At 41.6% G+C, this 17801-nt stretch overlaps 1 protein-coding gene across 3 annotated transcripts in view; it reads left to right on the top strand.

Annotated features, from left to right (window-relative positions):
- The window catches only part of MTUS2 (microtubule associated scaffold protein 2), a 667437-nt gene that overhangs the window by 572139 nt on the left and 77497 nt on the right, over positions 1-17801 (top strand). The gene's annotated exons all lie outside the window — the stretch shown is intronic.

The following is a 17801-nucleotide window of genomic DNA, read 5'->3' as shown; positions in this document are numbered from 1 at the left end:
CCCAGGGCTCAGGTCACGCGTTATCTGAAAAGAAGCAAGACATCTCAAGAGCTGTATGGTGAATAATAATGTGTGTTCTCTCTAGGGTGCGTGTAGATCCATGACCTCACTGTGTATCCTTTCACAAAATAATCATACTGTGATGGAAAGGAAAGGGAAAAAAACAATAAATTTAGTTGGATTAAAATATGAAGCTTATTAAAATTCATGGTCCCTGACTAATGAAATGGTGTAGGGATGGTTTAGGTCTCTGAACCACAGGAATCCTACCTGTTTTGGAGGGGAGAGGGTCTTAAGAGCTGTGAGTTCCCACATACAGGTAACTCCACGTAGGGGAACTCCTTCTACCAGTGCAGATTGGAAACCAATTTGCAATTTAATGTCTTAAGAGTTGTTTGAAGAACAAAGAAATTCATTGACTTGCTCAGAGTCCACACAGCCAGTGTGTAGAAGAGATCGAACTTGGCCAGATTTTCCTGATTCTGATGAGGCTGGCTTTCTATCCCCTCCTGCTTCCCCCTTAGTACTTAGGAGTAATTACTTCATAGAAATAGTACATCTTGGAAATAGTATGTCTTCGGGCACTGGCAATATGGAAAGGAAAGGAACTTACAGCAGTCAACACTAGGTTGTGGCTTTTAACCATCTAATATAGACCCCAAAATACCTTAACTTTTTTTTTTCATTATACACATGGGGTAACTGAAGCCCTGAGATGTAAATTGGCTCGTGAGGGCCCTAACAATAGCTAACAGTTGGATACAGTGAATTCTTGATAACTGACAAGATGGCTCCTTGATTGGTGAATTGTCTACAGTGAATTTTAAAATCTGCATCTGTTTTCCCTCTACCCTTCAATCTTCTAGACCATCTTGCTCTATGTAGACGCAGCATTATTTAGGGAGTATTTAGTACTAGGAGTGGTCAACAGTGTTAGAAACGAAAGAGATTGAGGAGGATAGAGGCAGAAGAAATGGCCATTGAAGTGGGTGATTAGGAGGGTAATAGTGACCATACAGAAAGCATTTTCAGTAGAGGAGTGGAGTTAGCTGTCCGGTTATAAGTTGAAGCCTGGGGGTTATAAGTCTGGACCTGGGGGCAAGTCAAAGCCAAAAGAAGGCAACAAAATGTTCAAAGCCCTTGAGTTTGTGTTGTGAGGGTTGGTTGAAGGAACTGGCCATGTTTAAGCTGGAGAAGACTCAGTGAGATCATGACAGAACTGTCCAAAAGGGCAATGGGCTGCCTCAAGAAGAGGTGATGGTTCTCGAAGAAGAGGCTTCAAGACTGCTTATTGGATATGTTAAGAGTAGAGATTCCTCTGGTGTATATGTTGGACTTGATAGTATGGAAGTCCCTTCTAACACTCAGATTTTTTTTCTATAATCCTGGGTAGAGGAGACCATGAGTAGTGAGAAAGTGAAAGCATCTTGTAAATATTTATTTTTAAGTTTTTCGGTGAAATGGAGGAAAAACAATGGGCTGGCATAGAAGAGAAGAGAGGGGAGGGCAGGAAAGGAGAGGAGAGAGGAAATTTGGAACAGAAACTATAAGAGCATAAGATCAAGTAGAATGATTACTGAATAGCAGTGAGGATCTAGCCAAGGTCATCAAACATAAATTTGTAGGGGATAAGGTCACCTCATTTTTGTGATTTTTCTTCATTGATGTTCAAAATTCCCAGGAGAGAGGAGAATAATTGGAAAGTGAGGGTTAAGTTGGGATGATGATTTACAGGTTAGTTATAATAAAAGATTACAGCAGGGAAGTAGAGGGGAGAAAGGGATTCTAGGATAGCCGTTAATGAACATTAATGCTATTCCCCGGGGTCAAGTCTGGACCTGGAGGCAAGTCAAGCCAAAATGAGGGAGATGGATTAGGGCTATAGCGATATGGCAAGTAACCCCAGAAGTCAGCTGGAGAGTATGCCCATTGTTGGTGAAAGAGTGAGAAAGGGTGGAAGGATAAGATGTTGTGGTCAGAAAGTAGAATTTCAAAATTCCAGATCTTTGAGGTGACATAATTTTTAAGATATGGTCATGTCTGATGTGTGTGGCTGAAGCAGGAGTGGAGAAGGGAATTGAGGAGGTCAAAGAACTGAGATGGTAGGTTTTTAGAGGAGTGATCATTGTGAACATTGAAGTCCCTAAGAATAATGTAGGGGACAAGGGTGTAAACCAGCTACTAGGTTCATTGAGAAAATTGAACTGACCTAAAGATGAGTGGATATGATGGGGAGAGGGTGGTGTGCGTAGGTTGTGTGAACTTTGAAAGATGAAAAGTAATTGAGAAAAAAGTGGTAGAAGCTAGTGGAACTAGAAATATGTCTCTCACTCTTAGCCTTGCCCTGTGAGTTGGGAGGGAATGGGAAATGGTATGGCCTCTGTTGGAGAGGACTGGGGAGAGCCTGGCTTTTGCAAATATGAGGCAGGAGAAGGAATGTTGGTTGTGTCTCCTGGGATAGCAGTGCTCCCATGGGGAACATGTGCCCTTAGGGTGTGATGAAACTAAGATCTCTGGGACCCTGTGGCTGGCGAGTGCCTCTATTTATGGTTCATTTAAAATTGATTTCTAAGTATAGGTTTTTTTCCTTTACTAAAAGGAGAAAGTCTTTTTCTTCTTCAGTGTGATCTGTCATTTCCTTTGTCATTGAAAAAGGTCACTAGCTGTCTCTTCTCCTCTCCAGAGATGTCTTAAATCCTGGAAGAGACAATAATTCTCACCCTACATTTACCGCAATCCTTGGTACCTACCTACCTTTCACAAATTATCATCCACCACATTTCCATCCTCAGTGTCAGAAACTCCCCTCAGATTACTTCACCTACAGGGAGGCCAGTGTCCTATCACTAAGCAGAATCTTGGTACTGTCACTAGTGGGGTGTCCTTAGCAGCCCCCTCAATAGTGAGGTCTGCCCTACTTAGAAACTCTGACTAACCAGGTACCATATTGTCAAAGATTTAGAGCTGGAAGTGTCCTCAGAGGTCATCTTCCCATACTCACACTAATAGTGACTACACCCTACCCTGTCACTAATGGAGAACCCTCTCAAATGATAGGAATTATTTATCATCTCTTCATTAAGGGACTTTGAGAGGTTTCCCTCCAGTTTCACTAAAAAAAAAAGGCCACAGACTAATTGAGCCCTCAGTTCACAGGGTTTACAGTGGGGAAGAACCAGAGGTTCTTCTAGCCCAAATCCCATATTTTTAAAATAAGAAAAATGAGGCAAAAAAGCCACATGTAGTAAGCATCAGAGCTGAGCTGGTGCAGGCTCTCTCATTGCTTCACCCCAGGATTGTTGCAACAGTCTTCTGGGTGGTCTCTCTGCCTGAAGTCTTTCAACCTAGCCCATCCCTCTAGTCAGTGGTCAAATTGTTCTTCCTAAAGTACAGGTTTGACCAGTTGTCTGTCTGTCTATCTGTCTATATGTCTCTCTCTCTCTCCTCTCCTCTCCCTTTCACTCTTTCTGTCTCTCACTCTCTCTCTCTTCTCCTTTCCTCTCTCTCTCCTCTCTGTCTCTCTACTTCTCTCTGTCTCTCTACTTCTCTCTGTCTCTCTCCTTCTCCTCTCTCTCCCTCTTCTCTCTCTCTCTCTCTCTCTCTCTCTCTCTCTCTCTCTCTCTCTCTCTCTCTCTCTCTCTCTGTCTGTCTTACACACACACACACACACACACACACACACACACACACACACACACACACACACACCCCTCCCTCCTATCTATTCATTAAACTTCAGTGCCTCTCTATCACCACCTCAGGATCAAATATGAAGTCCTCTGTTGGTCATTCAAAGCCCCTTCCAAACCTGGCCTCTCTAATCTGTTTACAACTTACTCCCCCCTCCCCCAACCCCAGCCACACTTGCCTCCATTTATTCTAAGATCCAGAGGCTCTGGCCTCCCTGATATTTCTCTCACAAGACATTCCAAACCAAACTGCATTTTCATTAGCTGTCCTGAATGCCTGGAGTTCTGTCCCTCCTCATCTCTGCCTCTTGGCTTCCCTGGAGCTGGAGAGAGCATCTGGTGTGGAAATTCCTCTGCCAATCTGTAGCTTAGTAGGTAAGTCCTGGGGAGGTGCTTGAAGTACATGGGGTTAAGAGATCACACATCTAGTAAATGTCAGAGGATTTGAACGTAGGCCTTCCTGATGCCAAGCCCAGCACTCTATTACAGCAGCAGCTGTTCTGTTGTTTTTCAGTTGTGTCCCACTCTTCATGACCCCAGACTCTATCCGCTGCGCCACCTAGCTGCTGTGATTTTATATGTCACATTTTATTTGCATTCAGCCACACAAATGCACTATGATCTCATGAAGGAGGTTGGTAACAAATACACCCATCACATCTGCTCTAATTCAAAGGCAGTGGATTGGATCTTCCACCCTCCCAAATAAATTGGTCCCTTAGAGAGACAGAAGTACCATCTCTATGTCCATGTGCCAGAAAGGTGACTTTCTAACAGATCAGCTGGGCTACAGCAGGAGCTAGCTAGCTCCATCTTAGCATGTCGATGCCAGAAAGAATGGAACATGGAGTCCTCGGCATCCTCCCTGGCCTTATGCTTCTAAACCTCTGCTTATACTTAGCCCTAGGAGCACCTAGCCCCAGCCAGAAATGCAGTTAGCTAGAGTTCTGGGCAAATAAACCTAACAGCATTCTTAGGGATTAAACTAATCCACCCCGCTTATTTCACAGATGAAAGAACAGAGACCCAGACAGGTCAAACAACTTGTGGAATCTCCTACAGAGAGAGTGAAGGGCATATCTCAGACTAGTGGGGTTGAGGCCTCCTGGTTCCCTGTCCTGGGCTCTTATTCCTCTATCGGCCAGCATCCCCCATTCACAAAACTTCTCATTAAAAAGGAAGAGAATGCAGCATTCCATCCCAGCAGGTACCTTAGTGCTCTCAAACAAAAGTCTATGTTTTAGAAATGAGAATAGGTTATCCATGGGGTGGATGGATTGGAGAAAGTATCTCTGCTGTCCCCGTCATGCCAAACCTTGTATTTATTGGTGTTCATATTGGTAGAATGTAAGTTTCTTAAGGGCAGGGCTCTGTTATTTCTGCCTTTGTCTCCAATGCCTAGCATCAAGCTTTGTGCATAGTAGGCTACAGAAAAAGTAAAGTGTTTCTATTAAAAGGCAAGGTTGGGAAGTAGAGAACAGAAAGAAAAAGAAACTTTCAATTGTAAGCTACTTGAGGCCTATAGATATGTCCATTTATTTATTTGTGAATGTTTCTCAAGTACCCACCACAATCATATACTCCTTATTCTTAAATACCGCAAGTCTTTAAAGGTCATCAAGTCTAACCCCTCACTTTTCAGATGAGGGGAGTGAGGCACAGAGACAGGAAGGGATTTGTTGCCACATAGCTATCTTGTATGAGTTCTGGGACTAGAACACAGGCTTCCTGGTACCTAGTCCAGTGCTTTTCAGGAACATCTGATCAAGTTCCTCAGGCTTTCTACATTAGGCTTCCCATACCTTAACTCTCAACTAAACATCCAAGAGAGATTTGACAGAGGGACTTCCAGCGTCAAAATCACTGTACTTATTTGAGGTTAGGAGATAAATGGTCCAAGCTTCTCAGCCTTTGAAAACACATGAGTTTTTCCCCGAACAGGAAGGTAAAATAGTTATTTAGTTGTGTCCAATTTCATGACCCCATTTGAGGTTTTCTTGGCAAAGATACTGGAGTGGTTTGCCATTTTCTTCTCCAGTTCATTTTTGGAGATGAGGAAGCTGAGGCAAACAGAGTTAAGTGACTTGTCCAGTCTGAGACCAGATTTGGACTAAGAAAGATGAGTCAGTCTTACCCCACACCTAGGGCTCTATCCACTGCGCCACCTAGCTGCCTGTCTGTAAAATAGAGATCTCTAACCAAAATTTATTAGGTGCCTACCATGTGCAGAACTCTATGGAAGGCACTAGAGATTGACAAAAATAGCAAAATCCCTGACATTAAGAAACTTATGTTCTACTGTGTGGGATACAATCTGAGCACAGATAAACAAGGTAAGGTAGTGTATGGTGAGATATGGGTGAGATGTCTCTCATCCATCCTCCTCACAGATTCCCTATTCATGGTCCGAAAGCACGAGTCTGATCATGTCCCTTCCCTTCTCATGTGGGAATGCCATGCCTCACTACCGCATCTAGGCTAAAATACGAGCTCTTCTGTTTGGCTTTTAAAACCCTTCATAACAAGGCTGCAGACTACCCAGGCTCCAAACCTAGGTGTCCTCCTCCATACCTCCCTTTTCCATCCCCTCCCACATCCAGTTTGTTGCCAAGCCAGAGCTGTTTTTCTTTCATAATGACATTGCAGTCCTTTGTCACTTCATGCCTGGATTATTACAGTATCTTGCTGGTTGGTCTCCCTGGCTCATCTCTCTCCATTCCAATCCATCTTCCATTTGTCTGTCAAATTTATCTTCTTAAAGTGTAGATCTGACCATGTCACCCACCTATTCAATAAACTCCACTGTCTCCCTATTATTTCCAGGGTCAAATAGAAAATTTTGTTTGGCATTCAATGCCCTTTGTAACCTGGCCCCCTCCTACTGTTCCAGTCTTCTTATCCCTTACTTATCCCCAGGTACTCTGAGATCCAGTGACACAGGCCTTTTTGCAATTCCTTGAATAAAACACTCTATCTTCCAACTCTGATCATTTTTTACTGGCTGTTTCCTCCTGCCTAGAATGCTTTCCCTCTTTGTCCATCTCTTGGCTTCCTTCAAGTCCCAATTAAAATCTCACCTTCTGTCAAAAGACTTTCCCATCCCCCTTCTATTGTTTATCTATAATTTATCCACTAATTATTTTATCTGTACTTAATTGTTTTCATGTTGTCCCCTTTATTAAACTGTGAGCAGCTTGAGAGCAGACTGTCTTTTGCCTTTCTTTGTATTCTCCAGAGCTTATCACAGCATATAGTAGGTGCTTAATAAATGCTTATTGACCTACTGACTGATTGTCTTCACATACAGTGTGCTCAAGCAAACTAGCTTATTTGCTATCTTGCATGCATGACTTTGTAGAAGCTTTTTCCTTTGCCTCCTCACCCCTGCTTCTTAGAAACCCTTGCTCTCAGGCGTGTAGGTGTGGCAGTGGATAGAGCACCGGCCCTGAAGTAAGGAAGACCTGAGTTCAGATCCAGTCTCAGACCAAGCACTTGACACTTACTAACTGTGTGACCCTGGGCAAGTCACTTAACCCCAACTGCCTTGCTCCCATCAAGGCTCAGCTCATGTGCCTCCTTCATGAGATCTATCCTGATCCCTCCAGTTATTAGTACCCACCCCCACTGAAGCTATTTTGTATTTATTTTGCTTATATCCTCTACTAGAAAGTGAACTCCTTGAGGGGTGGGACTATCTCATCTTTGTATTTGCATTCCTGGTGCCTGGCACATAATAAATGCTTCTTGATTGATTTATTAATTGATTGATACAAAGTTCAGTACAAAAAAATTTAGCAAGGAGAAAACACGATCAGCTGGTGGGATCTGGGATGGCTTCACAGAGGAGGTGGCACCTGAGCTCAGCACTGAAGGAACATAAGGATTCTGAAAAGCAGAAGTGAGGGTAGGGGATGGTGTGCTGAAGACAAAAGAGAGCCGTCTCTCCAATGCATCCTCCTCACAGATTCTCTCTTCATGTTCCTAAAGCACAGGTCTGATCATTCCAGGGACAAGAGGAGAAATATCAGGGCAAGTCTGGGGAATAGCTTGTAGTCCAATTTGGCTAAAATGTAGAGTGCATGAGGGAAAATTATATAAAGTAAAGCTGAAAAGGTAGACTGAAGCCAGGACTGTAGAGGGTCTTTAAACCTGGCTAAAGGATCTCTATTTTATTCTAGAAGCTGTAGGGAAAGCCTGAGAATGACATAATGAGACTTCTGCTTTGTGAAGAAAAGATTAGAAGGGGGGTAATACTTTAGGCAAAGAGCCCAGTTAGGAAACTAACCAGCAGTAATAGCAGGCAACAAAGAATGATAGCCACAACTACTGTTTTGGCGCTGTCAACAAAGGAAAAGGACAAATCTTAGAGATGTTATAGTCCAACAGATGTTAGACTCAAGAGGGAAGCTTCACAAATGACTGAGGTTTCAGGACTGAATTATAGGATGACCGAGAGGATAGTAGCAATATTAAGAGTAATCAGAATGTTTTAGAGTCATACTTAGAGAAGGAAGATGACAAGTTTAGTTTTGGATGCCAGAAGAACATCAAAGTGGAGATGTCCATCAGGCCTGGAGGTCAAGGAAGGGATTAGGGTTAGACAAAAAGTTGGGCGTTGTCTGTGTAAAGGTGGTCATTGAAGCTTTGGGAACATATGAGATCACTGAAAGAGAGTGGGGAGAGAGAGGAGAGGAGAGGAGAGGAGAGGAGAGGAGAGGAGAGGAGAGGAGAGGAGAGGAGAGGAGAGGAGAGGAGAGGAGAGGGACTAGGAGAGTGTCCTCAAGGATACACACTTGGAGGGCAAGAAGGAAAGGGTGACCCAGCAAAAGAAAAGCTCTTAGGTCTATGGTTGAACTCAAGGAAAGCGGCATTAAAGGAGCCAAGGGGGAGGGAGTGGTTAAGTCAATAAGCATTTATTTATTCTCAATTAATTATTATTATTAAGTGCTTACTATGTGCCAGTCACTGTGCTAAGCATTGGGAATATAATTAGAGGGCAAAGAAAGAAAAGAAGGAAGAAAGAAAGAAAGACAGACAGACAGACCCTGCCCTCAAGGGGCATAATATTTTAATGGGAGGGAAGACAATATGTATAAAAGGAAGCTGAAAAGAACAGGACCGGGAGAGAGGGTACCTGCATGAGGGTATGGTAGGGAAAGTCAGCGTTGTCAATTCCTGGCAGAAGGTCACCCACTATAAGGACTGAGAAAAGGCCATTGAATTTAGTAATAAAAGTGTCATTACAGACTCTTGAGAGACCTGTTTCAGAAGGAAGAGTGGAAGATTAACTGTGTAATAAGGAAATAGAAGTAGTAAATGTAGAATACTCTTTCTGGGAGTTCAATAAAGGAAAAAACATAAGAAGACCTCTTGAGCAGATGGCAGAGTAAAAGGAAGGTTTGTTGTTGTTTTTGTTGTGGTGGTGGTGGTTTTTAAGAATAGAAGATATATAAGTATATTTGTAGGGGATGGGGTGGGAAAGAGGCAATGGATAAAAAGAAGCATTTAAGATAATAGAGAATTGGGAAATAATAAAGAAAATTCCCTAAGGAGATGAGAGGGGATGGATTAAAGGTACAAGAAATTAGCCTTGGCAAGGAGAAGGTCCACCTTATCCTCTGGGACCAGAGCAAAGGAGGAAAGGATTGATGAAGATGTTGACAGATGTAGTGGTCAGGAGGAGAGGAGAGGAGACAGATGATTGCCTCACTGTACTCTTCCCTTAGTTTCTTCATCTGTCAAATAACATGGCAGCTTTTGATAATCTTGAAAGTGCCTTCTAGCGCAGTTCCCATGGCATTCCTATGGCATGGGAATTGAGGAGATTAATGAGCTGAGAGTTCTAATAGCTCAAGAATTACATCTACCTGTTCTTTAAATATCCAAGGAGTCTGTTAACTTGAACTCATTGAAGGCAGATCAATGCTACCTGACTATCTCCTCATCAATCTGGAGATTACACTCCTTGCTAACAATGTCTGTTGTGTCTTTACTAGTCTAAAGATTAGTCCCTAAGGAAGAGAAACAAAATCTAAATGAGAGCTGTCTTTCAGCCTTATCACCGTCTTCTGTTATCCCATCTACTCCAGTTAGTGCTGTTTCTTCTTTGATTCTCTTCCTGCTTCAAACATTACTTTTAAAAGGACCTTTTTGTTGTTCTTAGCATCATCACTAGAACTGGCTCATTCTGGTGTTAGTCTCGACACAATTCTTATAGACTCATACTATTCTTTTGTCTTCATCCTCAGTTATTTGAGTTTGCTTCCATCTTAAAAAATCTGAGTTGGCCAATGAATCAGTTTCCTCATCCTCGTCAGTGCCTTCAGATAGCTCCCCCTTTTCCTTCACGTCAGAATTATTTCTGCCTGTGTCTTCAGAGTCTCATTATTAAGAGCCAATTCACACTATAAAATATGAGGCCATTGGATCATGCAGTTAAGATTTCCTTGAACCCTTTGAAATACACTCTCCCAAAATCTAGGCTGCATGTCAGACCTTGTTCAGCTTTTTTCTTATCCATCACAAACTCTGTGATGGAGTGATCACTTGCTCCAAGAGTTCCTATCATTTCTATTTCAGTAATTAATTCTTCCTTGCAGAATCACAGTCAGGTACCAAAAAAAGCTCCCTTTTTGAGTTCCAAATTCTCTTGCTTCCTGTCTTCCCTCTCCCTTTCCTGAGAGAGCAAGAAATTTTACATAAGTTATACATGTGCAATCATACACAACATATTTTCATATTAGTCATGTTATAAAAGAAAACATGAACCAGAAAATTAAAAATGAAAACCACACACAAAAAAGTGAAAAGCAGTAGGCTTCAATCTGCATTCAGACTCCAACAGTTCTTTCTCTGGAGGTGGATAGCATTTTTTCATCATGAGTCATTTGGAATTGTCTTGGATCATTGTATAGCTGAGAATAGCTAAGTTTGTCACAGTAGATCATCTTTACAATATTGCTGTTACTGTGTATGGTGTTTTTCTGGTTGTGCTTTCTTCACTTTGCATCAGTTTGTGTAACTCTTCCCAGGTTTTTCTGAAATCATCCTGTTTGTCATTTCTTATAGCACAATAGTATTCCATCACAATCACATATCATAATTTGTTCAAGCATTCCCTAACTTCTTGAATTTTAATAGAAAGAAAATATTAATATCTGTCCATATGGTTGAAGACCCTATTGCTACTCTATCATACTTACATACCTGGTTTGTGGTAAACCTAAACCTCTTACCTACTTCCTCCTTCTATACAGCCCCAACAACAGTATTGTTTCTCTTTCTCTCTCCATTGATTATTACTCAAATGTTTTCCACCTTGCTTCCCTGGATTTCCTCTCCTGATTATATCGGGGGGGGGGGGCGCAATTGGGGTTAAGTGATTTGCCCAGAGTCACACAGCTAATTAAGTGTTATGTGTCTGAGGTCGGATTTGAACTCAAGTCCTCCTGACTCCAGGACCAGTGCTCCACTGTGCCACCTAGCTACCTCCATGTCTCTTAATATACAGTGCTATTCCACCATCATTCCCTCCACCATTCATCTATTCTGTTCCTTTGAATAAAGTATAACCTTCCAGATACACATGCCAGTTATGAATCCTAGCTCACCAAACCTTAATGTTCATTGTGAGGTCAAATTCCCCACTTTGTGTCATGATCTCTAATTTATCCACCTTATTTCCCATGCTTTGGGCATTGTATATAGATACTGGAAACCATGGGTTTTATTGCTAGCTTTCTCCTTGGATATTATCTCCAGTGAATTACTGGTCCTTTTTTTTGTTTTCTTCCTCATATATTGTTACCGTCTATGTTACTGGACTTATCAAATATTTGTGAGCAGTTTTCTCCCTACACTTCATTTTCAAAGCATTCTTGATTAGATCTGCAAAACTACAAACCAGTATATTTTTGAGACCCCCAAATGTACATCACTAGGCGTGATCACATTTCTAAATTTTAAGTCATGGTCTATGAATAATAATTACTAACATGTATGTAGCACTTAAAAGTTTTCAAAGTATTTTATATGCATTATTTTATTTGATCTTCACAGCCTTATGAGGCACATATCACGTAAGTATTAACATCATCATTTTGCAAATGAAGAAACTGAGGCTCCCAGAGGCTGTGTCTTGCCCATATAATTAGATAGTATCCAAGACAGGATTTTAACCTAAGTCTGACCAGTTTCTAAGTCCTTGACTCTTCATTAAACCAGGAATCCTCAGACACCATCTTCTTGGCCAGCTCCTAACTTACAAAATCTGCTTTTATCTATTAAATCTCCTTTCAATGGAAATTGCCACTGATAATCCCAAGGTTTTGGAGGGGTTTTGGCCCAAGGTTTCGTAATCCTTGGCAACACTTTCTAGGTTCCTCCTCCTAGTATCATTAGTTCCCAGGTGAATCAGCAGAAGCTAGTGATCATCAAATTTGAGAATTCTTGGGAGGCTCTCTATCCCACCCTCCAAACAGGCCCCGGGAAGATGGCAGACCTCTCTGTTGGTTATGCCAGTTTGACAAAAAGCTGCCTTGGTACTATTCAGCATGGTATCACCAACCTCAACTACTCATTTCTTGTTCCTTTGACCATTACAAGATAACCTTTCTTCTGATGACACCTGGCATCCACAGCTTGGTTTTGTTTATCTGGTTTTTTTGTTCATCCTTTGTTTCCAAAGAGCACCAATGACACCCCAAGGTGACATCTTGACTCCCAGGTGAATTGGATTTAAGTGTGGCAGAACTGCACAGAGTTGTCAGCCTCACTCTCTCTTCCAGAGTCGTCAAAGTTCAAGGAGTCCACAGCATTCCTTGAAGCACACAAAGCGGCTTCTTCCAGAAATGGTGGCAGTCCTTCCCCTTGCAGGAGGAGCCTCATACTCTAACGCAGTTCCAAATGTTTAATGTCCTTTCATCTTCTCTTCCTTCTCTGTATCATGTTCTCCCACCTTCCACCATTCTGGCACAGATGAAACTGCTTGCTGGCCCCTTTACAATCCTTTTCTTCTTTGTTTCTCCCTGAAGTGCTGTTGCCATTATTCATATCAACTCAATTCAATAGGTATGTACGTATTTAAGTACCTACTATGTGCCAGGCACTGTACTAGATGCTGTGCAAAAGACTAAAGTGGAAATGGTCCCTGCCCTCAACGTGCTTAATTCTAGTGGGGAAAACCAGCCCGTACACAATTAAGTAAATGTAAACTAATTTCTTTGTGGAGGCCCAGGGGATAGATAACACTGAGGGGAAATAAAATATCTCTTTTGAGAAACATTTTATTTTTGCTTATAATTTGGAGAGTAGAAATGTGCTTGTCCCAATTTCACTTCCTCCTTTAGGGTTGAGACCCACTTGTACTTTGCACATGCATTAGTGTTAGGTGTGTAACTGTGGGGATTGATGGAGTCAATCACTCAAATTACCCACTCCACTTTGAGTAAATGTAAAGATGGTATGATCATGTGAGAATCCTTCATTATTAATTATAACACATCTTTATTAATCATAGGCTTTGGATCAAATGCAAAAAAAAAGTTCTTGATCAATTTGTTGTTAAATCATTTTAGTCATGTCCAACTCTATGTGACCCCATTTGAATTTTTCTTGGCAAAGATACTGGAGTGGTTTGCCATTTCCTTCTCCAGCTCATTTTACAGATGAGGAAACTATGGTAAACGAGGTTAAGTGACTTGTCCAGGGTCACACAGCTAGGAAGTGTCTAAGGCCATATTTGAACTCAGTTCCTCCTGACTCCAGGGCCAGCACTCTACCTACTATGCCACCAATCCAAGGGCCACCAAACTGCCCCTTGATCAATTTGTGTGTCTTTAAAAGACATTGGTGGCCATGGAGTCAGGAGGACCTGAGTTCAAATCTGGCCTTAGACACATAACACTTACTAGCTATGTGACCTTGGGCAAGTCAGTTAAACCCGTTGCCTAACTAAAAAAAATAAATAAAAGACATTGGATGAGACAGCTAGGTAGTGTAGTGGATAAAGCATGGGCCCTGGGCTTAGTAGGACCTGAGTTCAAATGTGGCCTCAGACATTTACTAGCTGCGTGACCCTGGGCAAATACTTAACCCCGATTGCCTCTCAAAAAACAAAACAAAAGACTTTGGATGAACTGGAGTGATGATGCTCAGGAGCTCGGGACAGCTACAAAATTCTCCTTGTCTTCATCTGAAACAGTTATCTACAATCCCATTTCTTATTTTCTGGTAGCTTTCCTAGCTAACCTTTGTGATTAAAATGCTGTGGCAAACTGCCAGTTTTTGAGATTTGAGCCCACTGAGGTTCTGCCTACATCATCCACCTTACCACTGACCTTCTGATTATTTTTGCTACTTCCCTGAAAGGTAAGCATTCTGCCATCACCTGGGGCAGGCCCTCAGCACCTCATCCCTCCACTATTACAATAACCTGCTGACTGGTCTCCCTACCTCAAGGCTCTCCCTATTCCAGCCTGTCCTCCACTTAGCTGTCACGTTGATCTTCCTAAAGCATGTCTGACTGTGTCACTCTTCTATTCAGTAAATTCCAGAATCGAATATAAAATCCTGTTTGGCTTTTAAAGCGCTTTATCACCCAGTTCCTCCCCTACCTTCCCAGTTTTCTTATTCTTTACTCCTCCTCCATGTATTCTGGCCTTGCTTTTTGCCATTCTCCTGAACAAGACACTCCATCTCCTGAGCCTGAGCGTTTTCAAAGGTTGTCCCCCATGTCTGGAACTCCCTCCCTCCTCATCTGTGCCTCTTTCCTGGCTTCTTTCAAGGCTCAGCCAAAGTCTCACCTTCTGTAAAAAGTCTTTCCTAAGGGGCAGCTAGGTGGTGCAGTGGATAGACTCCGGCCTCAGAGTCAGGAGGACCTAAGTTCAAATCTGGCCTCAGATACTTAGCAGCTGTATGACTCTGGGCAAGTGACTGAATCCTCTTTGCCTCAGCTTCCTCATCTGTAAAATGAGCTGGAGAAGGAAATGGCAAACCATTTCAGTATCTTTGTCAAGAAAACCTCAAATGGGGTCACAAAGAGTTGGACATGATTGAAAAACAACTGAATGACAACAAAAAGATATATACAGAATAAATTGAAATTGATCACTGAGGGAAATCATGAGCATTAAGGTCGATGAGGAAAGGCTTTTTTACAGAAGGTGGGATTTTAGCTGAGACTTGAGAGGCTTAGCTTGAGATTTATATGTACATACATTATTTCTCAGAAGACAGTTCAGAAATAGAGGTAAAGATTATGGCGTCATCTGCCTATACATTATAGTTAAAGATGTGATAGTGAATAAGATGGCCAAGTGAAAGAATGCAGATAGAGAAGAGAAGTAGGGTGAGGGGAAATCTGGGTTGGACATTCAAAAGGTTCAGGAAGGGAGTGAGGAGCCAATAAAAGGAACAGAAAGAAGAGTTAGACAGGTAGGAGGAGGTCGAGGAGAATGAAGTGTCTCTGAACCAATGGAGGAGAAAATATCAGTGGAATTGGCTATTTAGTATTCAAACTTTGGAAAGATAAAGGCTGGGGGGGAAAGCAAATGGATTTGAAGAAAAGGAAGTCACTTGTGACCTTTCAGAGAGCATTTTCATTAGAGTTATGGGGGCAGAAGCCAGAGATTTGTGTAAGAAAGCACAGAGATCAGGTAAAGACGTCTTTTTTTAACAAGTTTAGTAGAGAAAGGGAGGAGAGAGATGGGATAGTGGCTAGATGGTCAAAAAAGATCAGAGGAAGACTTTTTTAGGATGGGAGAAAGCAGAGTATTGTAGCCAGAGGAAAGGAACTAATAGAGAAAGATGAGAGGGAATTCTTGCTGAAGCAAAAGTCTTACAAAATGCAAGAGAGAAGGAGCTGAAGGATGTCCATGAGAAATGGAATTAGCCTAAGTTGACATAGAAGTAAAATTGTCTGTGGGTAAAATATTCCTGTAGTAAAAACTATTTATGTTAATTTAGATCTCACTAAACTGTTTGTAATAAAGCAAATAAATATATTGCCCACTCTCTATGTTCAGTTTTCTATTCAAGGCCAATAGTTTCCTTAAAAAGTAAAATATTTCCTTGTAAATATACTTCTAGTTCCTAACCTGGCTATCCACAAGCAGAACAAGCAGGATTTGTTCTTATTAGACCAATTGTAGGCTCCATCTAGTGAAAGGAAGATTTTTGTATAAGTCAGATTATTGCCTGGCTACCTAAACAAGACACTTAAAAATTCTGGCTCGTCTTTGGTGACGGCTTCCAAAGCCTCCGGGCTTTGACAGTCTCCTGTCTATGTCCATTTTTTTGAGAGGATGAATGTCTTCAGTTTGCCATTGTAGATGTAATTGTATAAAGCCAATCAGATAGTTCACAAACACTTTTTAAATAAGTACCTACTATGTGCCAGGTACTATGCTAAGTGTCAGAAATACAAAAAATAGCAAAAAACACTGCACCTGTCCTCAAGGAGCTTACATTTCAATGGGGAAGAAAACATGCAAACAACTATGTAACATGCAAGAAATATATAGAGTAGGTAAATCATCTTGAGGAATGGAGAAGAGGAGACTGGGAAGGGCCTCCCTCAGAAAGATGGATTTGAACTGACTTTTAAAGGAGCCCAAGGAAGCTAGGAGATAGGGGTAAGGAGGTAGTGCATTCCAGATATGTGGGATAGCCAGTAAAAAACCATGGAGTTTGGAAACAGAGTGTCCTGTGTGAAGGACAGTAAGAAGGCAGATGTTATTGAATCTAGGCATATACCCCAAAGAGAACAATGAAAAAGGTAAAGGACGCATTTTTGTTGTTATTGCTGTAACAAGGACGTAATAACAGAGTGGATGTACTTCACTTGGGGAATGGCTGAAGAAACTGTGTTATATGAAATATAATAGAATACTACTGCCCCTAAGACATAATTAAAGGGAAGGATTTAGAGAAAACCATGAAGACTTATGTGAACTGATGCCTAGTGGAATGAGCAGAACCAGAATAATTTATACTAACTGTAATAATCATAAAAGAAAGCAACACTGAAAGAATTAGGAACTGTGATAATACCTAAACCACTTGTCAAATCATTTAGAGCCTTTCACAATTTGACCCCAACCAACCTCTCCAATCCTATTTTTAACTGTGCCCTAGCAGTTGGTGTAGACAAATTGGTGTACTCACTGCCTTCTGAAACATATGTTGTACATTCCTCCTTTAACTGTGCTGGAATGGACAGCTTCTCTACTTATTTCTTATCCAACCTAAGTCCTACCTTCTCAGAGAAGCTTTTCTTTCCCTGACTTCAACAGTGACCTTTTCCTCCTCTGAACCCTTGAAGGAGGCACCACGCTATATGACATAGCACTTGTCATGCGCTGCCTTACACTGTTCATTATGTTTTTGGGTAGGGTGGTCTTGTCTCCTCCAACAGGGCCATGTGATTCTTGGTCTCAACTGGTCAATCACATACTCTGAGTGTCTCCCATGGTGTCTAGAACAACCACCTTGTATATGATATGTGCTTAATAAATATTTAGTTGATTGATTCCATTCAAGTCATGATCCCAAACATAACGTCTTAGAAGTTCTGCAAAACCTTTCCACCAATGGTGAAATACAAATGTGTCCCTTGTAGAAAGGAAACACGAGCAGGTTGTTTATAGAATGGCACCTAGTTGTGTTACTGTTGTTTAGTCATTTCAGTCATGTCTGACTCTTCATGACCCTATTTGGGGTTTTCTTGGTAAAGATGCTGAAGTGGTTTGCTATTTCCTTCTCCAGCTCGTTTTATAGATGAGGAAACTGAGGCAAACAGGGTTAAGTGACTTGTCCAGGGTCACACAGCTAGTAAGTATCCAAGGCTGGATTTGAACTCAAGTCCTCCTGACTCTAAGACCAATACCCTATCCACTACGCCAACTTGCTACCCCACCTCTTATTGGTATCATGAATCTCTCTATGTGTCGTTCAGAGAAATAGAAGGGAAAACTTGCCATCTTTCAAAAACAGAAGAAGTAATGAGATTTTATTAACAGGGCAAGAAATTTTTATGTGAAGGGGCAAACTTAGAATAAAATAGACTCAGAGTTAGATGGGACCTGATAAACGAGCTAGTCCAATCTCTTACCT

This window comes from Phascolarctos cinereus, unplaced genomic scaffold (assembly GCF_003287225.1).
Source record: "Phascolarctos cinereus isolate Bilbo 61053 unplaced genomic scaffold, phaCin_HiC Scaffold_726;HRSCAF=1367, whole genome shotgun sequence".
NCBI classification, from domain to species: Eukaryota; Metazoa; Chordata; class Mammalia; order Diprotodontia; family Phascolarctidae; genus Phascolarctos; species Phascolarctos cinereus.
The sequence above is the reverse complement of the archived record's forward strand: the minus strand, read 5'-3'. Positions and strand labels throughout refer to the sequence as shown.